Consider the following 14,422-nt stretch of genomic DNA (forward strand, 5'->3'; position numbering starts at 1 on the left):
CCCTCCTGTGAGGTTCCAGAGTGAATGGCAGAGTAGGGGAGAGCTGGAGCAGGAGTGGTGCTCGTGTGAAATTCACAGCATGGAATTTCACTTACGCAAGTGCTTAAGCACTTGTGAGAGGCTTGGAAGGAGGGCAAGTCAGATCTCTGGTTAGAATCAGCTATTCAGTGAAAAGATAAAGTGTAAGCTCTTCCACCAAAGAAATTAATGTGCTCAGGGTGAGTGAAGGAATGGGGTAAACTGGGGATAGGGGTAATGGGTACCAGCTTCTTTCCTCAGGTCTGTGACATGATTTGAGATAACTCAACTTAGGCACTTAGCACAGCAGTACTGATTGTATATATACACATATACGTATGTATAGGTATGTGTATACATATATATAGACACATACATATATTTATATATATAAAAAAACCCCAAAACCAAACCCATTGCCGTCGAGTCAATTCTGACTCATAGTGACCCTATAGGACAGAGTAGAACTCCCCATAGGGTTTCCAAGGAGCACCTGGTGGATTCGAACTGCCGACCTTTTGGTTAGCAGCCATAGCTCTTAATCACTATGTGACCAAGGTTTCCTGTATATACATACATATATGTGCTCTTAATCACTATGTGACCAAGGTTTCCTGTATATGTATACATATATGTGTATATATATACAGGAAACCTTGGTCACATAGTGATTAAGAGCTATGTATATATATATATATGTATGTATATACAGGAAACCTTGGTCACATAGTGATTAATATATGTATGTATGCCTATTACACAAAAAAAATCCCATTGCTATTGAGTCAATTCCGACTCATAGCAACCCTATGTAATCTGCACCAATAAAATCAACCCCAGGCTTTTTCCTTGTCGTTCCTTCAAAATACATTGAGCAGCTATCCTGCAAAGTGCTGGGGCTACTGAGAAGCCTACGACAAAATATGGTTTCTATCGTTGTGAAACTCTTGATTTAGTGGGTAGGAAATAATATATGAGCCAAAAAATTACAATTCCGGAGAGGGGACATAGGGCCTCGTGTTTACCACTTTGGGCATGAGACTGGGTTCAAAGCTCTGCTCCACCACTTTCCAATTGTATATACAGGGGGGCAAGCTACTTAGTATTTGTTAAGTCTCAGTTTCCTCATATGCAAGGAGGTTATGATAATAATATCTGCCTCATGGGAATAATATGAAGATTAAAATAGATGATGTATGTAAAGTAATTAGCCAATACTTGTACACAGTGAGTGCTCAACTATGTTTTAGCTATTATTATTTTCTTAAATTTTGTTTATTTTTATACAGTTTTTAAGGAAAAACTTACCTTCATTACAATGCCTAAATGTTACCTATACATTTTTGATAAAATAATACACCTGTGTAACTCACACCCCTCTCAAGATATTTTTATCAACCAGAAAATTTATGTCCCTTCCTAGACAATCTCTTGCCAGAAGCGACCAGTTTTTTCACCATAGATCAATTTTGCCTTTTCTAGAATTTCTAATAAATGGAATCATATACTCTTTTGTGTCATTTTAGGCTAGAAAATACATTCACAGGGCTTGAAATTGAAAAGGTACAAAAAGGCATGCAGTAAAAAGTTTCCTTTCCACCCATTTCCACCAGTCACCCAGTCCTCCTCCCTTGAAGAAACCAATTCTATTAGTTGTCTTGTGGGTTTATCCTGTAGCTGTCATTATTAATTATTATAGGGGTTTATATAAGGTGCTTTAGGGACTCAGATTTTAAAAGGTTCTCCAAAGAATCTTGTGACAGCCCAGCTAAAACAATATAGAATCAGTTTTAAGATAACTGGGGTTATTTTAGACTCTGATTCCAAATGTCACATTTCAGCTTTCTGTAACTTCTGTAACCTTTAAAGCCATGTCTAGTTCAAGTTTTAGCATTCTATGACTCTCATTTATTTTCTGGACAAATATATATTGAACAAATATGGAAATACAACCTTGAACAAAACAAAGCAAGCTCCTGGCCTCATGGAATTAATAGTCCAGTGGAGGAGTAAAAAAAAAAAATCATGCAAATAATCATACAATTACACTTTCAGTGCAATTCAGTTCAGGGATGGGGCCAAGGTAGGCAAGTCATAGGGTGTTTCTCTACGGTGGAGACCTGAGCTGAGACCAGAGGATGAGGGTTGGGAGAGCTTTCCTGGCACAGAGCAAAGCATGTGCAAAGACTCTGTGGAGGAAGGAAGCTGGTAAGTAGGAGAGATTGGAAGAGGATAGCCTGGCTGGAGCAGAAAGCAGAAACAGTAAGATCTGAGTGGTAGCAGAAGTAGAGGGTAGGCAAGGTCCTGATCATGCGAAGTTGGTTAGTTAAGGGGTTTTGTCCAAGAGAATGGGAAGCTATTGAAGTGGTTTATGTAGCGTATTTGTTTTTGAAAAAGCAGGGCTTTGAATGGGTAAGGATGAGAATTTGCATTTCTACCCCAAATATACTGAATCAGAATTTACAGTTTAATAAAACCCCCAGGTGATTCTTATGTATAATTAAGACTGAGACCCACCGCTCTACTAGTGGTTCTCAGATTGGTCCCTAACCAGCAGTATTAGCATCTTCTGGGAACTTGGTAGAAACGCAAATTCTCAGCAGGGGTTCAAACTAGAAGGAAGATGTGAAAAAGTCATTGTGGTTGTTGTGTGGAGAAGAGATCAGAGAGGGGCTAGAGGGGGATGTGGAGCCCTGGTGGTGCAGAGGCTTAAGAGCTTGACTGCTAACTCAAAGCCTGCAGTTCGAGCCCACCAGCTGCTCCTTGAAACTCTATGGGGCAGTTCTACTCTGTCTTACAGGGTCGCTATGAATCTGAATCGACTCCAAGGCAAGGGGTTAGAGGGGACGTGGAGAAACCAATTAGAAGACTAGATCTGCAGCTCCGGACTAGTAGCTTAACTGGAGTGGTGGTGGAGCACATAGATGGAGAGAAGAGGGCGGGCTCAAGGGAAAAATTGGGAGGTAGAGTCAGCAGGATTTGTTGACATCAAGGACGTCTCTTAGTTTATATGGAAAAATTTGCCTCATAAAATTGCGAATTTTTAAAGTTCTGAGCTGGGTGGAGGCCATTACTTTACTTCCTATGTCTTGGTGTTTCCTAACCTCGTTGAAAAAAAATGGAGTTTTTTTTCCTCTACTGAAATGCTTATTACAGATAACCAGGGAGATATCGGTAATGACTCTTGCATATGCAATGGGATAGGACGAGAATTAGCAGATTGTTTCCGTTCCAAAGTTAAGTACTTTCCTTCTAAGAATTTCTTCGTGGATGTTGGATGGCGGCCCAGTGGACGTCATTTATTTATGCCCAGGCTCTACCCCCTGCCGGACTCTGCATAGACCCTGTGTGAAGAGACTAGTGAGGGTAGAACGCTTTGCAATCACAAGTGCCACTTACACGTTGATTATTGTTATTGAGCCCAGGACGGCCTTTTGAAGCCTGAGCATCTGCGCCCCTCGCCCGCAGCCCAGGAAACAGGAGCGTGGGCGGTGCGGCAGTGCGCGCTCCGCAGCCCTAAGCGCCGGGTGGGATTGCGCTCTGAGGGGGTGCGCCTTCCGCAGCTTTAACATGGAAGGGGCGGTTCAAATGACTTGGGAAGTCGCAATTTGCAGGACTGAGGACTGGTGCTTTGCAAGAAAAGCGGAGAGGGAAGGATTTCCCCGCCCCCGCTTCGCTCCGTCCAATCCCTTCGGCTTCTCCTTTTCTTGGCCGGCCAGCCCGGCCCCTAACCTGCACGAATCTATTATGCGGTAGAGGCGGCCGGGTCTCTTTAAGGCCCTGCCGCGCCTGCGCCTTGGGTTTTCCTGACGCGGCCAGGCCGGACCCTGGAGAACCCGGCAGGCGGACGGGCGAAGGGCCGGACAGTGGTTGAGCCAGCGGCGGCATTCTGAGGGGTGGTGGGGGTCGGCGGAGGCCCCGAGTTCGTGAGTTAGTGCAGCACGCGTGAGACGGCGGCCCACGGATCCAGGAGCCGGGCCGAGGCGCTGGGACGCGCGACGGTGGCGCGGCTGCCGGCTGGATGGGAAGTTAATGTTTACAGCGGAGTTCACCCAACGTCTCCAAGGTGAGGGGCGCTGCGCCAGGCCGGGCGGGCCGCAAGCCCGGGCCCCGCGGGGGCGCACGGCGGGGCCCAGGCGCAGTGGGAAGGGGCTGCCGCCAAACTTGCCGAGTGAGCGGGCAGGCGTGCCAGACCCCGCCGGGGCCTAAGTTCCCTGCGCTCGCCGCCTTGCCTGCCGCTTGTCGGGATCCTCCTTCCGCGGGCGCCGGGGAAGAAACTCACCACCGGCGGGTTTTTCGGTAGAGTCCCAGAGGCGGAGGGACGGGGCAGCTTCGGGGCCCTGCACCCCAGCCCTCGAGGCCAGAAGTGGGTTCTCTCTGGGTGGCCTTGAGGGGTGATACCATCTGCGCCCCTTACCTGCAAAGTTGGAGACTGTATATAGCCTCCTTGGATTTTGCGTATGGCTGTGTCTACAGACAGGTGATGGGCATTCCAGGTGTGCCAGGTGACTCCAAGGATGCACTTGGGGAGGGTTTGTAGCCATCACTGAATCACCTTATGACTAGCGGGGCAAGCCTCAAATTAACCACAGGATTTCCGGTAGGTTGGATTGTGGTATTGGTGTTGGCTCTAGAGTTGCTGTAACAATTTTGTGTTTTTTCTGTCTTTTGGACGTCTCCTACCATCTCAGGTAGTATCCTTTCACCAAAGAGTTAACCAAAACTTTTGGAATGGTTCCCTCACTTTTCTCCTGTCTGTCGCTATTGGGGATGTTTTCGAAAAGCAGCCGCATTTTCTTGCAAAGATATCTCTTCTTTCGCTTACAATGTAGAATAATAAACTCCTTTCTTTGCTGTAAGAAGGAATTCCAGTGCTTCATGAAGTTCAAGAAAAATTATCTCTTGGTAGTTTTTACTTTGATTCTGGGCTGGTATGTATTAGTGGCATTTTTGTTCTTTAATTATATTTGTAAAATTTTATCAGTTTACCAGAAGCTTTTTCCTAGATCTCTGAGAACTTTGTGTCAGAGGAATCTTAGAAAGTTTATTGAGGTGCACAGAAAAAGTGCACAATTTTAAGTGTGCAGATAATGAATTTTTACGAAATGAACCACTGCACAAATCAAACCCAGTTGCTGTTCTGTCTGTTCTGACTCCTGGCAACCCCATATGTATCAGAGTAGGACTTTGTGCATAGGATTTTCAATGGCTGATTTTTTGGAAGTAGATTGCCAGGACTTATATTTCGAGGCAGCTGTGGATGGACTCAGTCTCCAACCTTTTGGTTAGCAGCCCAGAGCGATAATTGTTTGCACCACCGAAGGACTCCAAGAGTATATACTGTATTCCCGTTGCCTTCCAGTCAAGTTTGACTCATAGTGACCCTATAGGACAGAGTAGAACTGCCCCATAGAGTTTCCAAGACTGTAATCTTTACAAAAGTGGACTGCCACACCTTTCTCCCTCAGAATGGCTAGTGAGTCTGACCATTCCGTTAGCAGCCAAGCGCCTAACCACTGCACCACCAGGACTCCTTCAGATATTGTGTGGAGGAGTGGAATCGCTGGTGTTAGACATGCTGGTGGTGCAAATGGGAAAGGTTGGTGGTTCAATTCCAACCAGCATTTCCAGTGAGAAAGACCTGGTGATCTGCTCCCGTAAAGATTCGAAAAAACGAATGAACAAACTCTTTGTCGTCCAGTCGATTCCGACTCATAGCGACCCTATAGGACAGAGTAGAGCTGCCTCAGAGAGTTTCCAAGGATGGACTGGTAGATTCGAGCTGCCAGCCTTTTGGATAGCAGCCTGAGGTCTTAGCCACTGTGCCACCAGGGCTCCCTCATAAAGACTACAAACTAGAAAACTCTGTGGGGCTCTTCTGTTCTGTCACAAAGGGTTGCTGTGAGTCAAAAGCCAATTCCATTGCACCTAACAACAAGGTATGTGAATGATCAAACTTCAGTATTCATGCTATTGAACATTTTCCCTAAGTGGTTGTACCAAGTAGCAGGGAATAATAACTCAGTTGCCCTACATCATTGCTGGTGCTTGTCAGTGTAAAATTTTTTACTATTCTGGTAGAGGTGCAGTAATACATCACTATGAGGTACAGTAATATATCACTATGATTTTATTTTGCGTTTTTTTCCTGATAATTGAGGTTGGGTATCTTTTACTGGCCATTTATATGACTTCATGTGAAGTGTCTGTTTAGTCTTTGCCCAGTTTTCCTTGGTATTCTTTTTTTTATTGATTTGTAATTTTTTATTAGGGATATGTGTTCTTTCTGGATATATATAAACCAGTAGCCTTTGTGTTGATTCCAACTCATGGTGATTCTGTGTGGTACAGAGCAGAACAGCACTGTGGCATTCATGCTGACTTTTCAGAAGCAGATCGTTTAGGGTGTGGGTGTATATCTGTGTGTGTATTTACACACACACACAGCATTTATCTTTTTCCACTCTGTATCTTGCCGTTTCACTGTTTTAATGAATGGAAGTTCTTACTTGTAATGAAATGTTCTTTATTAATCTTTTCCTTTATGGTTACTGCATTTTGTTTCCTAAGAAATCTGCACTTAGCCTAAGAAATGACGATATTTTCCTGTGTTACCTTGTAAAAGTTTGATTGTTTCACTTTTCACTTTTAGGGTGTCCAGTTTACAATAAATTCCAGATAGATGGTAGGGGTCAAGATTCACTTTTTGCCATATGGATATCTATTTGATCCAGCACCATTTACTGAAAATATCCTTGCCCCTCTATTCTGTGGCACTTTTTCATAAATCAGACTGTGTAAGTGTCATTCTGTTTCTGGACACCCTGTTCTGTTCCATTGGTCTATTTGTTATTCTGGTGCTAGTATTACTGTATTAATTAATGTAGCTTTATAATAAGCCTTAATAAGTCGTAGTATAAGCCCTCCAGCTCTGTTCTTTGAGATAATCTTGGCTGTTCTTGGCTCTTAGCATTTCCATAGAAATTTCAGCATCAGCTTGTCAGTTTCCACAAATTTTGGAAATTGGAATCGCATTGGATTTATAGATCAATTTGGAAGAATTAACATCTTAACAATATTAAATCTTCCAATTTATGAACATGGTATATCCCTCCATTTAGGTTTTAGAAAATTTCTCTTAGTGATGTCTTGTAATTTTCTGTGTAGAAGTTTTGCATATCTTTTCTTATTTATTTCTAGGTATTTAATGTTTCTTGATGTGATTGTAAATGATTTTTTAAAACATTTGTGACTAGCATATAGACACACAACTGATATTTTTCCCTTGCGGGTGGCCCCTCTGGATTTATGTAAAACAAATCCCAGACATTATTTCATCACTGAATTCAAAGTTTCCATTTAAGACCTAGTCTAAGTTCCACCTTGTATATTCTAGTTTTCCAACTAAATTTTACATGGTATTTTTTTTGCATGGTATCTTCAGTGTCTATCATGAACTAAAGATTTAGTATATTGACAGTTACTATGTTAGGGTCTGAGAGTACAAAGCTAGTAAAATGCTGCCCCTGCCCTTAAAGAGCTTAAAGTCTGAGAGAGAGTGATAGTAGGAATTCAAGAAAAGACCACTGTCTTCCACTGGGGGAAGTGCTGTGATGGAAATTGATCTGGCGGCACACCCAAAAAAACCTGTTGCCCTCGAGTCAGTCACGACTCATAGCGACCCTATAGGACAGGGTAAAACTGTCCCATAGGGTTTCCAAGGAGCAGCTGGTGGATTTGAACTGCCGACCTTTAGGTTAGCAGCCGAACTCTATACCACCAGGGCACACGAAGCGGGTAACTAAATCAAAGAGTGTATGTCTGGCTTTCAGTGTTCTGAATACGAGGCAAAGAAAGAGGGCTGTGGTGGTGGGCTTTACTGTTCACACTATACACTTGTGCTTAATCCTTGGCTTTCAGCCTTGGGCCTCACTCCATTCTACTCTTCTTGAGTCTAGAGTATTTCCAAAGAATAAATTTATGAAATTGTGGGAATGGTGGTGGGGAACGGAACCTGGAGGGCCTAACTGTACATTATACAGACTTTAAACTACTTCCCTTCTCTTCAGCACCATCCTCTCCCCCACTGGTCATATACCTGGAAGCTCTAAGTCCTGAGCCTCTCTGGGGTTCTGTGAGTGAGGCAAATCAGCTTGCTCTCTGAGCATATTCTCTTCAGCCACCCTGTAGGTTCCAACTTCCTCTCCCCAACTCAGTCACTTATTTCTCCATCTTTTTTCTTGTTTCATGGGTTCCATATCTTATCTTTCTGAAGATGTTAATGATCGTTTCTTTAAGCTTTTTTTTCCCTGCATAGCTTGTTTTTCCAAGTTACTTTTTTTTTCTGTTTGGGTTGGTCCGTCTATTAGCAGTAGAAGCCCTCCTCAGAGGTCTGGGAATCCTTGGTTGTGGGCTCATGATTAAGAGTGGGCAGTTAGAAGCTGATTGGAAGTCCCTGAGCTTGTAGATGGGGCTTATTGATTAGGAGTTTTACTCTGGACTCTAAGGCAGTGGTTCTAAGCCTTGACTGCATGCTGGAATCACACAGGGAACTTTAAAAAATTTCCATGCTGCTCCCTTGACCAAGTACATCAGAATCTCTGGCTTAGGACCCAGGTAGCAGTATTTTTAAAATGTAGTTGTGGCTGCATACAGCAAAATGTACAAATCTGAAGTGTATAGTTCAGTAAGTTTTGACATGTATACCAAATCCATTGCCATCGAGTTGATTCCCACTCATAGCGACCCTATAGGACAGAGTAGAACGGCCCCTTAAGGTTTCCAAGGCTGTAATCTTTACGGAAACATACTGCCACATCTTTGTCCCATGGAATGGCTGGTGAGTTCAAACTGCCGACCTTTTGGTTAGCAGCTGAGCACTTAACCACTGCGCTACCAGGGCTCCTCTTGACAAGTATACCCCCATATAACTAAGATATAGAGCATTGCCAAAACCCTAGGAAATTCCTTCATGTTTGTCTTTTCTGTCCTTTCCACTTCCTGCCCAGAGGTGACCTCTATTTTGATTTCTGCCCCCATAGGTCAGCATCAGTGTTTTTAAAATCTGCCCAGGTGATTCCAGTTTGTGACCAAGATTGAGAACCACTGGTCTAGGTAAAAGCTGTGCTGACATGCAGTGGTTAAAGTGATGAGCTGCTAATCAAAAAGTCGGAGATTTGAAACCACCAGCGGCTCCATGGGAGAAAGCTGTGCCAGTCAGCTTCTGTAGAGATGTACAGCCTTGGAAGCCCTGTGGGGTTGCTATCAGTAGGAATCGACTTGACAGCAGTGGATTTGGCTTTGGTTTTGGTCTAGGTAAAGTGTTTGAGGCTGTCTCCTTTGTCCGTGTCTTTCTTTTTGGCCTGATCAGATTTCTCAAGAGTGCCTTCCAGTTTTCTGCTTGGAGGGCAGAAGACTGGTTGCCAGTGATCTGGGAACTGGGGAAAAAAGGGCTGGGTAATGAGCCATAGAGCATTTTGTATATACCCTAATACCTGTTGCCACCGAGTTGATTCCGACTCATAGTGACCCCATACAGCACAGTGGTACTGCTCCACAGGTTTTCTAAGGAGCAGCTGGTGGATTCGAACTGCCGACATTTTGGTTAGTAGCCAAACGCTTAACTACTGCACCACCAGGGCTCTATTTAGTATATAAGGTCACATAGTTTGCTTCTTTTTCTTAGGATACCTGTGTCTTCTACTGTGTATGCTTTCCCATCTTGACTGGAGAATAAGTCTCCAGTCAGCTGTCACAGTGAGGGTGGCAGCTTGGAGGAGGAATAGGGTCTAGTTTACTAACTGTTCAGCTTTCACCCGAGTCCGTTAAGCACTTGACCATTAATGGAAAGATTGGTGGTTCAAACTCACCCAGAGGCTTCTTGGAAGAAAGATGTGGCCATCTGCTTTTGAAAGGCCACAGCCTTGAAAACCTTCTGGAGCACGTCTGCAGTGCACATCTGGGGTCATCATGAGTCGGGGTTCCCTTGACAGCAACTGGTTTTCTTATTTTAGCCACCCCTCTTCCTTTGTTCTGGCTGTTCCTGTACCTTTTGAGGATTCTGTGGTATAAATACTGGGTTGGTATGGGTTGGAATCGACTAGATGGCAACAGGTTTGGGTTTTTTTTTTGTGTGTGTGTGTGTGGTATAAATTGGGTTCATTCTTAGTTGTGAGCACTGCTAATTTAGGATTTGGCAGTCTTTGACTACGTCAGTTACCACTCATCATCTTCTTTCCAGCTTCCAAAATTTTGTTGCTTGTTGTTTCTTCTTCATTCTCTTTGTCCTTCTGGTCTGTGTCCTGAAAACAGAATAAACAACACCAGAATTTTCTTGATTCTTATTTTAGTAGGACTTCGTTGGGGAGCAAAATTACATGTGTGTGTTCAATCTGCCATCTTCACCTGGAAGTCCACCATCTGCTTTCCATTTTACAAAAGTGTGTTGTCGTCTGTACTCTTGTCTCTTCCATGTGGGTTTATACCCTTTTGAATTTCTTTGTTGTTATTGTTAGGTGCCCACCAGTCAGTTTGGACTCCTAGGGACTCTATGTACAATGTAACGAAACACCGCCTGGTGCTGCACCATCCTCACTTCGCTATGTTTGAGCCCATTGTTGCAGCCACTGTGTCAATGTATTTCTTTACCATTATTTAAATAGAGTGTCAGGAGGGAGAAGATCTAAATATTGGATCAATTTATCATTTCTCTAGAAGTCCCAAAATTCTTTTTAGAAGTACTTACTGTCCCAGAATCTTATAATCTCATGATTAGAAATGATTTTAAAGATAATTCCGCCCAATGGGCTTTTTGATACTTTCTGTAATTTAATTGTTCAGCCTCAAATGTGGGGAACTCATGGTAAAGAGGAAATGAGTAAATGCAGTGACTGGAGAAATTGATTTCTTATAAAGCAGTAGTTCCCAGCCTGGGCTTTGGACCTCTGTTAAGGAAACAGCAGCAAAAGGAAACTCATTGCCTTTGATTCAGATTCGTGGCGGTTCCAAGTGTTACAGAGTAGAACTGCTTCGTAGAGCTTTCTTGGCTGTAATCTTTACGGAAGCAGATTGCCAGGCCTTTTTTCTGTGGTGCCACCAGGGGAGTTTGAATCACCAACCTTTAGGTTAGTAGAGGAGAGCAAGCCATTTGTGACATCTAGGGACATTTTGTACCTATCGTGAGGGGGTTTGGAAATCCATATGTACATTTTTTTCCTATTTGCTGTTGAGTCGCTTCCAACTCGTGGCGATCCCTTGTGTTATAGAGTAGGGCTGTGCTGTGACCTTTCAGAGCAGATCTGTAGGCCTTTCTTCCGGGGCACCTCTGGATGGGTTCTAGCCACCAACCTTTCAGTTAGTAGTCCAGTGCTTAACCAGCGATTAATCATCTGTACTGTTCAGGTACTTACTCCTATATGTGCATTAAACATTATATATTGAATGAATAAATAAGTTTTGCATATTTGTAGCATACAATTTGTTGTTAGTTGCCATGAAGTCACTTCTAACTCATGGCGACCCCGTGTGTGCACAGCAGAACTGCTCCATAGGGTTTTCAAAGCTGTGACCTTTTGGAAGCAGATTGCCAGGCCTGTCTTCTGAGATGCCTCTGAGTGGGTTCGAACAGCCAACCTTTTGTCTGGTGGTCCAGCGCCTAACCATTCACGCCACCCAGGGCCCATTCAGCATGCAGTAAAAGCTATTAAATGAGTCATGGTGGTTTTGTCATTTCAATGAATAATGCTTAAAATTCAGCTGCTGTCATGGAGGGAAGTAATACTCAGAAAACTTTATTAAAAAAAAAGATTTTAGACTAGAAAAAAATTGTAAAATTATTGCTAAAGATGAGGTTATGGGGATCTGAGTTTCTAGTTTACATAAACTGATAAAATAATTAAAATCATACATACCCACTAGCACCTCTGTGTTAATAAGTCTAAGTTGTAATTCTCTGCTACTGTATTTTCTTTGAAATGCCTACTAAATCGGGAGGTTTCCAAATGCAGCTCCTTGAGACAGTTGTTTTTTACTGTAAAGTTCATGATGAGAAGGGAGTATTTTTCTCAATGTAATTTTTTTTTGGTTAGGCTAAGTTTATATATTTACCTTTAAACTATATTCATCCTACTTTTCTGTATTAAAATGTCCTTTTTTAATGAAATTTATATGCTAGACGGTGGGTGGGTTTTTTGTTTTTGTAACATTCTTATTTTGCAAAATAAAAAGCTGTCAACTCTGTTACTCTTGAAATTAATTTTTAACAAGTTTTATAAAATACAAAAGTCTGTACAAATCCTGGCCTTTTTCTACTCCTACAAATTAATTACTTTACTTTTCTGTTTGCATATAAAATTCGAGATATCAATCAGAGGTGACATTGGTAGTGATTATTATCTAACTTGGTTGTGTGATAATCCTTCCTCATTGGAAACAGGTAAGTGAATTAATTTGTGCCTTTTGACTGTGGCCCCGTATGTTTGCATAGAAAGGGTTGCCACTTGCCTGGTGTGTTTATTTGTTGCTGTTTCCAGCTGTTTATTACCGTTGTTTGTATAGGTACTTCAGGAGAGCTTTTTCCTGCCTATGCTGTTTGCAGTTGCTCTTTTAAAGTGGCCGAAAATAATGAGGATTTAATGCTTGTTAATTGTTCTTTGTACTTGTCCAACCCTCACAGTTGTACTGTGAAAAGTGTTCCCTAAAGCTGGTTAAACTGGCTATTATCTGGGTCTTCATTGTTGATTGTACTATTTGCTGTCTTGTGAGTTCATGTTTAGGGCTCTGTTCTTAATGAACTGTTAGCTCTGTGTTCTTGGAAGGGACATTGATGAGAGATAGGAACAGAACTGGCTTTATTATGGATCATTGATTTTTTTTTGGTTTGTAAGCAGTGATACAGAAGTGAGGATGGGATTTTGTCTTGGAGTTGGTGCTCAAATGATTAGTTGCTGTTGTCTTTGGCCTGATCCAGACCTTTTGCTATGTCAAAATAAATCCATCGTTCTGATAAATTATGCTAGTTAGTTTTTTTTAGGACAGCGTTAACTCTTACTGGATGAAATTGTGATATTATTGAACAATTATATAGTATGATTTTGAAAGATGGAAGGAAAATTTAACATCTTCAGAACAATTTAATATCCTCAGTATCTTGAGACAGCATAGTGTAGAAACTTGTGTGGCCATAATTTGATGGTGAGAAGGTAGCCTCTGAAGTAAATTGAGAGTGAATATTAGGGAATAAGCCCATGAATAATATAATGCCTTTGAATATTTATTTGAAATACATGTGATAGATGAGCACGGAATTAGAGACTCAACTTGGGTGCCTCTTTTAGAATATGTAGAAGCTTCTTTTCTATTGCCAGATTAGACACTGTTGTAAAGGTTGTCAAACATGGTAGTACATTTACATTTAATATAAAAGAGCAGAAATATGAGTCAGGAAGTGATCTAGAACTTTCATGAAGTTATAAACAGTGTAGGTTAGTTATTAAGAACCACCAGAAATAACACATATTTATATGTCAGGCATTCTGATAGGTATTGGGAGATAATGGTGATCTAGTCTATATGGACAAAATCTTTGCTCTCAAAAAATTTACAAATCAGAGGAAGACACAGTTGATACAGTCTTGTTTCTGAGTGAGAAGATAATTTTTTTTGAAAATGGACTATTTTGTGATATATCAAAAGACCAAGCCTGTTGCTGTTGAGTTGATTTCAACTCATAGTGACAGAGTAGAACTGCCCCGTAGGGTTTCCAAGGCTGTAATCTTCACGAAAGAAAACTACCACATCTTTCTCCCATGGAGTGGCTGGTGGGTTCAAAACCCTGACCTTTTGGTTAGCAGCGTAGCACTTAACCATTGTGCTACCAGGGCTCCTTTGTTTTGTGATAGTTTTTCTTAAATAAATCTTGAGACTTTTTAAAACTAGTAAAGAAAAATGTTAAGTGAAGTAAAAGTTTTAAATCAATATTTGCTTTAAAATTTTTTGAGGTAAAATTTACATATAGTGAAATGTATAGATCTTAACTATGTAATTCAATGAGTTTTGATGAATGTACGTGTTGTTGTTAGGAGCCACCTACCTGTGTACAGCAGAATGAAACACTGACTGATCCTGTGCCATCCTCACAGTTATTGATATGTTTGAGCCTATTGTTGCAACCACTGTGTCAATCCATCTTATTGAGGGTCTTCCTGTTTTTTGCTGACCCTCTACCTTATTAAGCATGATGTCCTTCTCCAGGGACTGGTCCCTCTTGATAACATGTTCAGAGTACATTGAGATGAAAGAGACAAAATCTCCCTATCGTGCTTCTAAGGATCACTCTGGCTGTACTTTGTCCAAGACAGTGATGAATGTCTGTACCTCAGTGATGAATGTATATACGTCTGTGTCT

General features: G+C 42.0%; 1 protein-coding gene across 2 annotated transcripts in view; it reads left to right on the forward strand.

The window, feature by feature from the left end:
- EVI5 (ecotropic viral integration site 5) overlaps positions 1–14,422 on the forward strand; it is a 267,245-nt gene that overhangs the window by 2,624 nt on the left and 250,199 nt on the right. Inside the window, exon 1 of one of the 2 annotated variants that reach the window (XM_010598105.3) lies at positions 3,769–4,084. The exons of the other annotated variant lie outside the window; for it this stretch is intronic. The gene's annotated coding sequence lies outside the window, so the exon portion shown is untranslated. Of the gene's footprint in view, positions 1–3,768; positions 4,085–14,422 lie in introns of those variants that run through there. 2 annotated transcript variants of the gene reach the window in all.

This window comes from Loxodonta africana, chromosome 3, assembly GCF_030014295.1.
Source record: "Loxodonta africana isolate mLoxAfr1 chromosome 3, mLoxAfr1.hap2, whole genome shotgun sequence".
NCBI lineage: Eukaryota > Metazoa > Chordata > Mammalia > Proboscidea > Elephantidae > Loxodonta > Loxodonta africana.